Raw genomic sequence first — 16,244 nt, 5'->3', positions numbered from 1 at the left:
TAAATTTTTCAAGAGTAAACTTGTTCACACAACAATATTAGTAAACTTCTTGCAGTTCAAATCAGGGATTTCTGTCTTGCTAGATATTAGAATTTCCAAGCAAACATAAAGCAATGCAGTAATTTCCCAGCATAAGTAAAGCAATGCAGTTGCAACCGAGAAAATAATATTTAGATACTAAATAATAAAATTTAGATACAAAACAATCATGTGGATTAAAAAATAATGATCACTCATAATAAGTTGGTGAAATTGTAACAATAAACCATAATAAGTTGCTAAAATTGGGAAGCAAACATGTGATGAAAAAGTTGCTGAAATTGCTTAAATAAACTTACTTACCATATGTAGGCAACGATCAAATTTCCTGAAATTGACTCCAAATGATACAAAGAATTGATGTCCTCAAGGTCAAGAAAAAGTTCACAATCTTCATCAAACACTTCATTATCTAAGCACATTGATATACATTTTCCTCCATCTAGAGCATGCTTCCCGTAACAATATAACTTATGTAATGCTCTTGGGACACTTGTTGACAAAGTAGGTTTTGATTTTTTTCGTTCAAACTTCTTCCTTCTAGGCTTCTAATAATTTCAAATATAAACAAGTTAGATAGCTAGGTTGAATAATAATAAAGTGGCAATATAATTAGAAATATAATAATAAAGTGACAATATAATTAGAAATATAATATCTCATATACCTCATCTTGCTTCACAATCTGCTGTTCAGGCCAAGCCACAACAGTTCCTATGGCATCACCAATTACTTCACATTCACTTGGAATTGGATATGGCAAAGGAGCGGATTTGTCCACTGCTTGATCAATGGAGACTCGAATGCAATTCTTGGGAAATGGAATACCATGAAGCATTTTTTCCATGCCATTGAAACAAACAATTGTACCATATGCAGCAATATTTGAGCAAGATTCCAATGTCAATGCAACTGATTGACCCTAAAATATTAAAAAAAAAACATGTTGATTATATTTAGTTTATAATGCTATAATAATAATGAATATCACTATAACTTGTATTTTACTTGTAAAACTTCGTCTTTACCCACAATCTATACGTCATCTTCTTCAATATTCTTCTGATGAAACTTCACCGAGCAACTGCCTTTGTCATCAATTGAATTGTCCCATGAACCCCTTTTATGCATTAATGCTTCAAGTTTTTGGATTCGTACATCTTGTTCTAAAATTTGCATCTTCGCCTCCTTCAGCTCCCTTTTATGCTCAGCGATTATATCTAGGGTAACATCATATTTCTTCCTTGTTCTACCAACATTGAAATAGATTGTTGGGTTGATATGACCTCCGATACCCCGGACACGCCTAGAATATTCCTGAGTTTCAAGTGCCTTGGTAAGAATATCCTCTTTTGCTCCTTCGCATTGCAGCTTACCCTCCCTCTTTTGCTGTATATATTCATCCTGTAATGCAACATTAAAAAGAATTATCAGTACTTTACCAAGGATAATTACCAAGGATATGCAATATTGGTTTAAAAAATACTGATGTCCAGGCCGGTTCTTCCCATGATAGCTCAAGTCAAGTGCTTAGTAAGTCATATTGAACAAATATGAAGTTGACTTTGAAATATTTTTTCCTTTTTTGGCATTCAATCATATATTTACTTCTGCACAGTTCTAAAAAAGGCACATATTTGATTGAGCAATTGACTACAAGTTTAATAAAATGACAAAATTTTAATAAATTTTCACTACACAAACCCATAAAGAGAGGACCACCACATAATTGAAGCTAATTGTCTGGAGTTGTAGGAAAGAATAATCAAAAGTAAAGTTGTTCCCAACCTCTCAAGTTCCGAATCATGAATCTTATGCTTTAATTCAAACTAAAACAACACAAAGAGAATGCTCAAGGAGACAAGGAGCTTTATTTGTCACCAATCAAGTGGGAAAACATAATAGAAGCTTCAGAGCAGTGGTCTGGGGAACAACTTTACTGGCCCTTGGGTTATCGAAGCTTACAAATTGCTTACTGCCAAGAACGTTTCAAACCTGGTTGATTTATCTGCATCTGTTCTATAGAAACTCTAGCTATCACCTCTAAGTTCTCAATGCATTCACCATTAATTGATTGCAGCAAAAGGAAACCACTGCATGTAATAGACTTTCCGACTTGATCTCTTCTCCAAGTAAGAACATTTCAAACCTAGATACCTAGTAAATCCACATCTGTTCTATATAAACCCGTCACCTCTAAGCTCTCAATGCATTCATTCACCATTTACTTCCTCAATACATGCTCTAGTATTGAGAATTCAAGCTATGCAAGGAATGGCTATTAAACTCCTCATTGCATTGCTTGCCTTGGCTTCCTCACGCAAAGGGTATGCATGCATGCAACTTTACTCTCGAAAACTAGAAGATATATTGAAGTCATTATCAGAAGAACATGAAAATTTACTTACAATCTTGTGTACTGTGTCCACCAAATCTTCACCTTCAAACTCTCCTCCTTTGTTGGCGCGTCCTTTCTTCCACATAATAGCTCTATTGATGTCATTATCATCACATAATTCAGTCCCCTACAACAAAGAAAAATCAAATAACAAATGTGAAATAATTTAATGTGAATCAATTAGAGGGTTCTTAGAGGAAATATATTTTAAAAATACTTACAATTTCTTCAGCAAAGCGTACATACCCTTTGCGTGAGAGTCGATGAGGATATCTATTTTTTTTCCTTCGCTCTTTTTGTTGATCACTGAGTTTCTAGTTATTTCAAACATGCGACATATCAAATTTGAATAATACATAATGAATTATGATCGAATAGTTTCAAAAGAAAAAATTTAGAATCTTACAATGAAATCTTCAGAAATGCGACTAATGACAAACGCACGCCAATCTTCTCTTGTAATTTCAAAGCCAACAGGTGGCTCATTCAACTCCTCAGGTTTGTCACGCCTGCTTAAAATAAATTTTTGGGTGAGATGGGTCTTGTATTGCCTCCACTTACTGTTTGCAGACCTCAAACATCCCTTTTTCCACTTTGAGTCAACATTATAAATCAACTGTACATCAAATAAGTGGAAAACATTAATAAGATTAATTAAGACAAACATAAAATATATCTATCATTAGTAGTGAAATATTATAATTGTTAAAACATGCTAACTTGCTTACATTGACTGATTCCCATATTAATTCTTTGACAGCAATTGGGACTTGCTTCCATGTCTTGTATTTAATATTAACCTTTTGCCGAGCCAAGACACCAATGTAACTTTGCATGGCTACAGCAGCTGGTCCTATCGGTTGTCCAAAATTATTGAATGACACCTCATTTCTAATACCTTGCATTCTTTGCTTTGTAATCTTATCCAACTGTGTGCGACCTCTAGAAGTTCTTGAGGAGATAGTGTCTTTGGAATCCAACACTTTATCACCCTCGCAACTCTCTTCACGGGCAACTGTAATGATTTCTTTACCCTTGTCCAACTTTGCAAGTTGCCCTATTCTCTTACTCTTTCTAGTAGAATCCATTGATCTGTAACAACTTAGACTGATCAACATAAGTTTAGTTAGAAACATGCATAAACTCACAGCAAGATGATATATTTACACCAACAAATTCACAACAGTATGAAAAAAATAAAAGATAAAAGCAGAAACTTGCAGCAACATCACAACATATCTGATTCGAATTAAAGTGAGGAATATAACATATTAATATTGTCCACAAATTCATCCTCATAGGTAAATTGTTTACACACTTATATTCAAAAGCAAAAATTCAGCAATTAAATATTGTCAATCCAACTTCCATCACAGTCTTCACGAATACATGGTGGTTCATTATCATCTTCTCCGTCAATATCCATTGATGGTAACCCCCTACTAAAACATTGATAGTGGATAGCAGTGTCCTCTAACTCTTCGCCCTTTAGGTATTCAAAGTAGTCTCTGTTTAGTGTTGCAAGTACAACACTCCATAAAGGATCTTCAGGATCTTCAATGTAAAATACTTGCTTTGCTTGGCTTGCCAGGATAAAAGCGTCAGATTTGAATCCAAGTCTATTGAGGTTTACCAATGTGAAACCAAGATCATCTACTTTAATGCCGTTATTATGCTCCACCCAATTACATTTAAACATTGGAAGTTGAAATTTATGGTAATCAACTACCCATATTTCTTCTATAACTCCATAAAAAACCATATCTGACACAATAGGATTTTTATCCTTTGCACTTGCAACTTGCATTGTCTTTGCAACGCCGCTGCCTACGGAGTTTTCAACAACTCGTATAGCATCAAACTCTTTTGTAGCATACGTAACCCCATCAATCAAATAGCTAGAGTATTTTAGTACTTGCTTGTTAGGCCCATGAGCTATCCACATCAATCTTTCTGAAACTTGATGAGTGGAATGGTCAACTACATCAGCAACCTAAATTTTTATGCAATAAATTTTTAATTATGCATAAATATGAAAATGAATGTATGCCAATATGTAATACTAAAGAAACTTACACGATCACGCAACCAAGTAATAAACGTTCGATTATGCTCATCTTGTAACCACTTCTTGGACTTAGCCTTACGAGGAAATCTTGCATTCAAATACGTCATGTGTTCCCTAATCAAATTATTTGGTATAAATAAACCAACAGAATGTAAGCAAACCACATTAAAATATTAATAAGTTAGATACATTACTCGATATAGAGATCAATCTCAGCATCATTTGCCAATACATAACGATGTGCTTGCGTCAACTCATCGTGAGTAGTGGAGTAGACTACTGCACCTGATAAAGGCTTAGTAAGTTCTATTTGTCGATGACTTGATGGGATCCCAATTGTGTGCACACTAGACAGATAGTCTGAGCAAAATTCAACAGCCTCTTCAGCAATATAAGATTCAGCCATACACCCTTCAGGTCGATTGCGATTTCGCACATAACCTTTCAAAATCTTCATGCATCTTTCAAATGGATACATATACCTATACCAAACCGGTCCACACAGTTTCACCTCCCGCACAAGATGAACACTTAAATGAATCATTATATCAAAAAATGAAGGGGGGAAATACTTTTCAAGTAAACACAATATTGTCACAATCTCTCTTTGCATATCATCCATCCTTGAAACATCTATCACTTTATTACATAACACATTGAAGAAGAAACACAAGCGAGTGATAGTGTCTCTAACATGTTTGGGCAAAACACCACGTATCGCCACAGGAAGCAATTGTTGCATTAAAGCGTGGTAGTCGTGTGACTTAAGGCCAATAAGTTTTAAGTCCTTCAACGACACGAGGTTTTTAACATTAGATGAGTAACATGATGGAAGTTGTATTCCAAACAAAGAATTCAAAATTTTCCTTTTCTCATCCTTACTAAGTGTATAACAGGCTGCTGGCAAAAATGTTTTCTTCTCCCCCATCCTTGGTGCCAAATCTGTCCTGACATTCATTTCCAAAAGGTCTAATCTCGCTGCTACTCCATCCTTTGTTTTTCCTGGAATATCAAGTAATGTTCCGATAAGACTTTCACAAATATTCTTTTCAATGTGCATCACATCAAGAACATGTCGAATGTATAGATATTTCCAATACTGAAGTTCAAAGAAAATTGATTTTTTTTTCCAGCATGATTTTACATCATCATTCGACTGAGACTTTCTACTCATTTTTCCCCGATGACAATTAATTCTTTCAACTCTTTCAAAAACTTCATCGCCACTTAATGGTTTTGGAGCAGGGTTAAATTCTTGGTTCCCATTAAATGCCTTCCGTTGCCTTCGATAAGGATGAGTTGCAGGTAGAAACCTTCTATGACCTGTATAAGACATTTTCCTACTATGCTTCAACCTTGTTGAATAGGTATCTTCACCACAAATAGGACATGCATGATATCCTTTCACAATGCATCCTGACATGTTCCCATATGCAGGAAAATCATTGATCGTCCATAATAAGATAGCCCTAAGCATAAAAGTTTCTTGGCGATATGCATCATATGCTTCGACACCTATATCCCATAAGCATTTTAAGTCATCAATTAGAGGTGCTAAGTAAACATCAATATCATTTCCCGGCTGTTTGGGACCAGAAATTAACAATGTGAGCATCATAAATTTTCTCTTCATACACAACCATGGAGGAAGATTATAAGTAATCATTAAAACTGGCCAACAACTATATGCAGAACTCATTAAACCATGAGGATTCATCCCATCAGCTGATATAGCCAATCTGAGATTTCTTGCCTCAATACCAAAATCTGGCCATTTGCGATCAACTATTTTCCAAGAAGGTGTATCAGCTGGATGGCGTAAATATTCATCACAAAGTCTTTTTTCGGCATGCCAAGTCAACTCCTTAGATATCTCTTTATTCCGAAACATTCTTTGAAATCTTGGAATAGGGGGGAAGTACCACAAAACCTTGGTAGGAATTCCTTCATTTATCATATTTTTTTTTCCCAACTTCCACCTTGACATCCCGCAAGTAGGGCAATTAGTTAAATCCTCATACTCCTTCCGGTATAAGATACAATCATTAGGACAAGCGTGAATTTTTACATAATCCATCCCTAATGCAGATAAGCTTTTCTTTGCATCATACAGAGATAAAGGCAATTTATTGTCATCTGGAAGTATTTCTCCTAACAAACTGAGTAGGTCAGTGAAACTTTTATCACTCCAACTATATTTGGCCTTCAAGTTGAATAATTTCACAATTGCAGATAACCTTGTAAATTTAGTGCATCCCGGATATAAAGGTGTCTCGGCATCTTCAAGAAGCTTATTGAATTGGGTTGGATTCTCAAGCATAACTATCATATGCATCATGAACCATATTTATTGGTTCCTCACGAACATATTCATTTGGCCCTACTTGGTCACTTTCATTTTGTGAAATCCCTATCGTAGATCTTTCGCCGTGCCATATCCATGTATGATATGTCATATCTATACCGTTACAATACAGATGTGCCCTGATAGTTTGTATATTTTTCTTCTTTAGATTGCCACATTTTGCACATGGGCAAGATATTCCCATATTCGGATCATTAGTGTTTTCCATTGCAAATTGCAAGAAAGACTCAACTCCATTCTCATATTCACGTGATAGTCTATCCTTTGACATCCAATCTTTGTCCATTCTTTATAACTAATCAATCAACAATGAGCTAATACCTAAAAATATTAACACAAACAATAGTGTGAAACTATAACAAAATATTTAAACAATTAATCAAAATTGTATTTCTACCGAAAATTTTTGACCATACAGGTTTCTCATCAAAATGCAATCCCAATAGCAAATTTCTCACTTGGGGAGATAACCTAGTTATCTATATTATCCATATGTACATGTTTGTTAGAGTCTACGTATAGGTAGTTAGGTACTTTTGCCTTGGTATAAATTGTAGAGTCATATAATATTGGAGCATTCACCAAAACATATTCTCTATTGAAACATGTTAACCTTTAGTTGAAAAATGAAACCATTCCAGGAAAATGCTTGAATTATAACTTATAATAAGCAACTTTGTTTCTTTAGCACTTGAGAATCTGCAACTTCCTCAAAGGGACATCAACATAAGCAACTCAATGCAATAGTGCATGATGTATTAAATCATACTTAAGCCATTAAGCTCTTAGAAGGCAAGTGACATAAATATAACAATAGTAGTTGATATAAATTCAACAAACTGAGTAGGCACAAGTCACTGCCCAGAATTAAGATGAGATAATGCAGAACACAAGTTTTAGATACAATAAAAATGAGAGATATTCTCTGCGCATTAAGGGTACACAATAAAAATAATAGTAGAATAACACTAGAGATTGATTAATTTCAAGCTGCACATTATACCTGACGACAAAGAAAGGCTGGAATGTGAATAATATCTACAACTTGGCAACAGCTTCACACTGAATTTGAGAAAAAAGGATAGCATGTTATATGCTTCATGCTATTTTTAAGGATTAATACCTACTGCCAAAGTCTATAGCTAAACGTTTAAAAATTCCAGATTAAATCATGAGAAAATACAATCAGGGGAGGGGGAAAATTGATGCAGTATGAATCCGGCAAAATGGCTAGTTCGGAAAATAATCAAAAATAAACAAAATCTTATTCTAGAGGGATGGAAGAAATTTTACCTTTCTTTCTTCCGTTCCTCCTACTCTCGAATCTGCTCTGCGAGGAAGGAACTAAGATCGAAGGGTTCAGAGGAGTTGAGGAGCCGTGAGAAGATTAGGAAGGGTAAGCTGACTTTGATTGAGGAGATGGGGAAATGCGAGATTAGGGATCTCGACTTGGAGGAGTTGGGCCGGCGTGAGGAGTTTTGCGTGAGGAGTTTGGGTCGAGATTAGGGTTCAGAGGAGATCACGCGGCAAGGAGAGGAGAAGGCGCTCGTGGAGAGGAGAAGGCGCTCGTGGAGAGGAGTGGAGAGGAGAAGGAGAGGAGAAGGAGAGGAGAAGGCACTCGTGGAGAGGAGAAGGAGAGGAGAAGGCACTCGTGGAGAGGAGTGGAGAGGAGAACTCGTGGAGAGGAGTGGTGAGGAGAAGGCGCGCGCGCGTTGAGGGTTTAGAGTTTAGCAAAGCGAGGGCTGCGAATTTATTTTAAGTGAGTTTAGGGGAAACATACACAACACTTTAAAAAATGTTTTTTAAAAAAATGTTGTCTTTGACCATAAACAACAACACTAAAGACAACACTTCATTAAAAACTGTTGTCTTTAGTAAAAAGTAAATACCATAGACAACGCTTTTCACTAAAAGCGTTGTAAAACAAAGAACGACAACGTTTTTATTAAAAAGCGTTGTCTATTGGGTGTTGTTGAATGCAAAAATTCTTGTAGTGAATAGCCCACACGGCTGGATATAAGCACAACCACACAGTTAATAAGAGCCCACTCGGCTGGAACAATATAAACACACAGCAGCGGAAGACATAAAACGATACGAACGTAAAACCAACAACGACACTAACAAAAATACCTGCCATCACAGACTTGACCCAAAATTCATATCAACTTATTGAAAACAAAATACACAAAATCAATATACCACCCCAAACGATAATAAAACCAAAACGAAAACTATCCTCGAGTGTGACGTAGGACCCAGGACTGGCAGCCGACATCTCTTCAAGCATCCATGACTCATCTATCTGTTACCTGGCGAAAGAAAACCATTTTTGTGGGGTGGTGAGTATTGGAACTCAGCGGGTAAAGAGAAGAGATAGTGCATGAACATAACATATAAGTAGAGAGTGTCAACAGTATACAGTCTCATAAGAGAAATAGTAGATACTACAATAGAACCAAAATGAATGCTCATACCTGAAACCATATCCTAGGCTAGGTATAGTAGGTCAGAACTGATACTAATCTGCTACAATACTGCTCATAATTACAGAGGTAATAAGCAAGGTATATACAAATTTCCAATGACTGAACATCTACAATGAGAATATATCTCAACACAAGTAAGCATATCAGCATACGTGAACAACAGCAGTAAGTAAGCAATAACAGCATATATAGACAGCAGCAGCCAAAACAAATATAATAACAACGTATACACGGATGGTCACTCCCGCCCACCTCTCCGCACCATGACCCCTGTATGGTCGAGAGACCGGGTCAGTGACAAACTGTACACCACTCCAGCTACCACTTACACGAGTGGCCGAGGGGACAGTTGCATAGTAGCTAACTAGCTACATCTGCGACGGGGTCCCTATGCGTGACCGAGTGGAAGCACGACAGGACAAGCGACATCAACTCCAGCTACCACTCTCTCGAGTGGCCGAGGATGCGGCATGCATGCAATGACATGATGCGAACAATGCAACAGTCATCATATATAAGCAAAAACAGGTATGCTACATGAGGCCAGCATGCTTAATATCGTAAATAAATAAGCAACAATCAAAGCATGCAAACATGATATCTAGTATCTGCTACTGATCATGGACAACAACAAGAGACTGTATAGATATGAAAACGAATATCTCAAAGATCACGTGGAAGTATCAAGCGCAGGAAAAATAAGAGTGGAGTCAAGGTAAACAGTCCTTATCCAAAATAATTCATGCACCAAGGTCAAAGCATTAAAAGAAACAAAACAAGAAATACTCGCCTTTACTTGTCGATCGTATCAAAATAAAATCCATGTTGTGCCGCTCGCCCCAAATCCGAATCCTATGTCAATAGATATTATTTAGCTACTCTCACATGAATCAAATAACTAAACCAATCTCTAACCCCATTAGGATAGCCCTAATCGAACCACGATCATCGCTTAACCCTAATACAACCAACCTTTTTAACAACTTGGGTCCCAAGTTGTCATCATCTACCCATTGATTGATACTTAATCAAAATAACCTCCATCATAACTGAATTAGCAAAAAGGAATAACTATTCTCCTCCTGACTTCAAAGCTCATTCCTAGAGCAAAGTACAGCTCAACCAAAGTAACGACACCAATTTTCCCAAACGGCAGAAGATAACACCAGAACAAATCATCTCACAACCCACGTATTAATCTTCTTCGATCCAGCAACTAAAACCATCCAAATTCCTACCTACCAAAATCCGATCAACCAACAAGGGAAGGGAAACTTCATAGAGACAGTGCACGAATCAAACAAATACATGCTACAACACCCCGAATTCCCAAATTCAGATCTAGGTTTAGTGCATACCTTAAATCTGACCACCGAAAACCCTAGAACAACGATGGAAAGGAGGGTTTATGCGACTTGGATCAAGCGGAGAAGGGAATTTCGTAGGTGAACTTGGGCCCAAGCCGAATCTCCATTGCTCGGCGGCGATCCACTGGAGGAAAGGTAGGCCAACGGTGGAGACCAAACTAGGACAAAGGAGATGACGCTAGGGCACGGAAGAGGAAGGCGGTGGTGGCTTCGGCTTCCGGCGTGTGCTTGGCGTCCGTGATGAGAAGAGGCGGCGGCGCTGCAGCTTCAGGCTAGGGCACAAGATCGGCGATGCCGTGATGCTCACATTAGGAGGAGGGCAGGCGACTATGGCTTGAGAGAGGAAGAGGTCGGTGAAGGTGAGGAAGCAGCGTAGCGAGGTGGGGGCTCCGGGGAGGAATCGCGTGAGGAGAAGCCGGCGGGGTGCGAGAAATTCACGAGAGGGAGAGGGCTCGGGAGTTGGGACTTTTATAACTTAGGACTTAGGGATTTTTCAATTAAACCCTAGATAAGTTCCTCAATCAACTCCCGCCTCCAGGTATTCCAAATAGACTTTTCTCGAGCCCATAAATACATCCCCTCTAAATACGTCATACATGCTCCGAAAAATCCCCAGAAAATTTCTAAAAATCCCTAATAATTTTGTTAAAATTATTTGTCAAATAACCTTATTATTTAAATATTATTTGGGTACCGTATTTTACACACCCAATATCTAATATCCAAGTGTCTATGGAAATATCATGACAATCAATAACGAAAATATCTGAAGAGGATAGAGCACCGAATGTCTTATTCTTCTTCACGGACTCGAGATAGATCTTATAGTTTCTTCGTCAGTGTCCTATCTTGCCACAATGATGGCATGGACCCTTTTGTGTCGGTTCTACTATCTTGGCCTTTTTGATCTTCCCTTTAGCATGATGTTTTGACTTCCTCTTAGAACATTTCTTGAAGGAGTCTACTAACATTACAGTTTTCTGTTCACCCTTAATAGAAGGCTCCACAGTCTTGAGCATATTTATCATCTCGGGGGTGGTTGATTCCAAATTGTTCATCCAATAGTTCATCACAAATTGTGAATGACATTTCGATAAACTATGTAAAATTAAGTCAATATTTAACTCATGATCCATCGTAAAACTGAGTGATGTTAAACGCTCTATGTAGTCATTCATTTTTAATACATATTATTGTTGAAACCCCAAGGTTGTTTTGGTGTGATCAACAAGTTAAGTTAGGTCCTGTGTGTTTCTAACCTTGTGTCTAAGTGTGCAGGAGCTTAGGAGCACAGATAGTCGAGTGGAAGACACAGCTAGCGTGAAGGACGGTAGTCCGAGGGACGAGGTGCTGCGAAAGAGTACACCGGCGGACGAGAAGGAAGCGTGCGGTGGTTCCGAGGGACGAAAGCCAGAGCGGAAGATTGCTCGGGGAGCAAGAGACGCAGCTAGCGAGAAGGAAGGCACGCGGTACGTCCGAGGGATGAAGACTGCGGATGAGTACACCGGCAGATGAGAAGGAAACACGCAGCGATTCCGAGGGACGAGAAGCCGGAGGGAAGCTCGCTCGAGAAGACCGGAACTTGGGTTCGGGTGAGCCCTATTCCGGATAACAGAGATCACCCAATCAAGCGGATCTGGAGCAGAGGACCCAAATGAAAGTCAACTAGAGTTGACTAAGCATCCGGGCCGCCCGGAATTGTCCGGGGCACCCGGACCAGGCCGGGGCGCCCGGACCACTCCGGGGCGCCCGGAACCCTTCCGGGCGACCGAGAGTCAGTTTTTGACCGGATCGAGCTTTGACTCAATCTGAACATTGGGGGATAAAATTTATCCCCCCAGGGCTCCTGGAACCCTTCCAGGTGCCCCGACCAAGGCTATAAATATAGCCTTGGTCCAGAAGCTTTGAATTAACTCAGAAATTTACATTCCAAACACTTGTGCGCTTCTTTTCTAGTTTAGCTTCTATCTTTTGTGCTTTCACTACTGTAAGAGGCTTCTCCGCCTGAAGGAGATATTTTAGTGCACATTCATTCCTTGGATTAACAACCTCCTTGGTTGTAACCAAGTCAAGTTGTGAGCCTCTTCTCTCTACTTTTTATTTACTGCTAATTACTTTATGGAAGTGTTATGTTGAAAGTTCGAGAAGGGTCTTTGTTGTTTTTTTTCAGGCTATTCAACCCCCCCTTCTAGCCGGCCCAACGGTCCTACAAGTGGTATCAGAGCCGAGGTGCTTCAGGAAGACTAACCTCCGAACGAAGCAACGAGATGGCTGGACCAAGGATCCACCCGCCGAAATATGAAGGGGATTTCGCCTCCTGGAAGAATCTGATGCAGGTATTTTTTTACTACAGACTTTGAATTAACCTTAACAATGGAATCTGGCTATGTAGCTCCAGAAGGTAAGGAAAAATGTCAATGGACAAAAAAGGAGCAAGCTGAATTCGTGGCGAACGGCAAAGCAGAATACCATCTGCTAAGCGTTCTTCCACCTCAAGAAGTCAACAGGATCGGGCGCTACGACTCGACAAAGGAACTTTAGGAGAAGTTCCTCGAGCTGCACGAAGGTACGTCCGAAGCCAAGCTCGCTAGATGAGATCTACTTCACAATCAGCTCACCAGCCTGCGACTTGGGGAAGACGAGATAGTCGCACATCTGCACTCCAAAATAAAAGAAATAATCACCGGACTCATGAATCTCAGAGAAAAGGTAAGTAACCGAGATTCGCTCAGGTACGCGTTAAATTCGTTTCCAAGAAATTCGAAATGGGCATCACTAGTAGATGCCTTTTACATTTCAAAAGATTTAGAAAAAAATTCATTAGAAGAATTTTTCTCGACTTTTGAAGTGCACGAATCAAGATGTGCAGGTACGAAGGAGCCCAAGAACAACGTCACCCTCAAAACCTCGAGAGACGAACCCGAGTCGGAATCTTCTCTCGACGACGAGGAAATGGTAATGATGGTAAGAAGATTTAAGAAACTTTGTAAATCCAGATCTACTAACCATCCGCTGGGGAAGAAGAAAAGGACAATCCGCTGCTACCACTGCGACGAAGAAGGGCACATTAAGGACAATTGCCCCAAGCTGAAGAACAAAGACAAGCAGAACGGTAAGAAGCCTATCCAAAAGCGAAAGGCCCTAAAGGCGACGTGGGACGATACGTCGTCCGAATCAGAAGTCGAGGCATTCTCCGGACTCGCACTGATGGCGAGTCATCAAGACGACAACTGCGATTCAAGCTCTTCCGAGATGAGCATCGAGAGCATCGATGAAGGGGGAGTTTCATCAGAAGAAAGCAGCAATTCAGGGGGAGACACGGACAACGAACTCGACAAGGTAAGTTAGGTGCGTTCTCTTCCTCCCGACAAACTTTTTAAGTTTGTTAAGTTATTAACCAAAGACTGCTGTAAATTAGAAAAAGAAATAAAAAAATTAAAAATAATTTTAGCTAGATCCTGCCCATTAGAAGAATTAGATAAATCAAAATTAGAAAATGAGAAATTGAAATCAGAAAATAAAGATCTGAAAATTCAAGTAGATAATTTGAAAAACTATGCATGCTCATCTAATTCTAGAAAATTTAAAAATTTAAATTGGTATTATAGATATCACCCGGGACAAATTAAGGATATCTCTAGAAAATATATCCCTAAGAAATTTTTAATCAATTCAGTAGGCTGGAACCTTTATTGGGTTCCGAAATCTTACTTAGTCTAAATTTTAAAATTAAAATTAGCGCTTTTCAGTGAGAAAATTAAACAATAAATTTCTCTATGAGGTTTTGTCTAAGGAAGTGGTTGTTGCTCCAATAACCAAGAAGGTCTAGTGCCTCGCCACAACATGGAAGCCAAAATATTGAAATAAATGTTTAATTAACTTTCTGTCAAAGCATTAAAATTACAATTACTTAATGCTTTCAAAGTTTTTTCAAACATTTTTTTTCAAAATATTTTTATGCTTCGAAAAATACTTTTACCTGAAATTCTTACTCATAAAACCTTAAGTTAGGATTTTTTTAAATAATTTTTATAAAGAATTAAATATTTTTTCTCAAAAATAATTTTTTTTTGTTAACTTAGAAAAAAAATTTCTAAGTCTTCAACCCTTAGATTTTTTTTGGAACCCCACTTTTTTTGTGATCAAAGGGGGAGAAGGATTAGTATAAGTCTAGGGGGAGGTAGACCAAAATATTAACTTATTTTATTTTTGCACTTAAATTACAAATTAAGTTAATTTACTTAATTTTATTTTATCCCTAGCTTAACTTGGGTTGATCACACCAAAAAGAGGGAGATTGTTGGAACCCCAAGGTTGTTTTGGTGTGATCAACAAGTTAAGTTAGGTCCTGTGTGTTTCTAACCTTGTGTCTAAGTGTGCAGGAGCTTAGGAGCACAGGTAGTCGAGTGGAAGACGCAGCTAGTGTGAAGGACGGCAGTCCGAGGGACGAGGTGCTGCGGAAGAGTACATCGGCGGACGAGAAGGAAGCGTGCGGTGGTTCCGAGGGACGAAAGCCGGAGCGGAAGATTGCTCGGGGAGCAAGAGACGCAGCTAGCGAGAAGGACAGCACGCGGTGCGTCCGAGGGACGAAGACTGCGGATGAGTACGTCGGCGAACGAGAAGGAAACACGCAGCGATTCCGAGGGACGAGAAGCCGGAGGGAAGCCCGCTTGAGAAGACCGGAACTTGGGTTCGGGTGAGCCATATTCCGGATAACAAAGATCACCCAATCAAGCGGATCTGAAGTAGAGGACCCGGACGAAAGTCGACCAGAGTTGACTCAGCATCCGGGGCGCCCGGAACTGTCCGGGGCGCCCGGACAAGCCTGGGGCGCTCGGAACCCTTCCGAGCGCCCGGGAGTCAGTTTTTGACCGGATCGAGCTTTGACTCGATCTGAACGTTGGGGGATAAAATTTATCCCCCCCAGGGCGTCCAGAACCCTTCCAGGCGCCCCAACCAAGGCTATAAATATAGCCTTGGTCCAGAAGCTTTCAATCAACTCAGAAATTTACATTCCAAACACTTGTGCGCTTCTTTTCTAGTTTAGCTTATGTCTTTTGTGCTTTCACTGCTGTAAGAGGCTTCTCCGCCTGAAGGAGATATTTTAGTGCACGTTCATTCCTTGGATTAACAATCTCCTTGGTTGTAACCAAGTCAAGTTGTGAGCCTCCTCATTGCTTTTTTTTTACTGCTAATTTACTTTATGCAAGTGTTCTGTTGAAAGTTCGAGAAGGGTCATTGTTATTTTTTTTCAGGCTATTCAACCCCCCTTCTAACTGGCCCAACGGTCCTACAATTATACTACAGACGAACCCTCCTGCATCTTTGAGCAAAAGAAAAGGTTGGAGACCTCGAACCTTTCGGATCTAGCTTGCTCATCAAATAGCTCACGAAGATGATAGACAATATCATAAGCATTCAAATGCTCATGTTGTTTCTATAATTCAGGAGTTATAGCGGCTAGCATGATGAAACTAATGGGAAGAGGCTAATCAAGGGCCAACAATTGGTCCGCAAT

The sequence above is a fragment of the Zingiber officinale genome, chromosome 8B (genome assembly GCF_018446385.1).
Source record: "Zingiber officinale cultivar Zhangliang chromosome 8B, Zo_v1.1, whole genome shotgun sequence".
In the NCBI taxonomy this organism is placed as follows: Eukaryota; Viridiplantae; Streptophyta; class Magnoliopsida; order Zingiberales; family Zingiberaceae; genus Zingiber; species Zingiber officinale.
Note: the sequence above shows the minus strand (reverse complement) of the source record.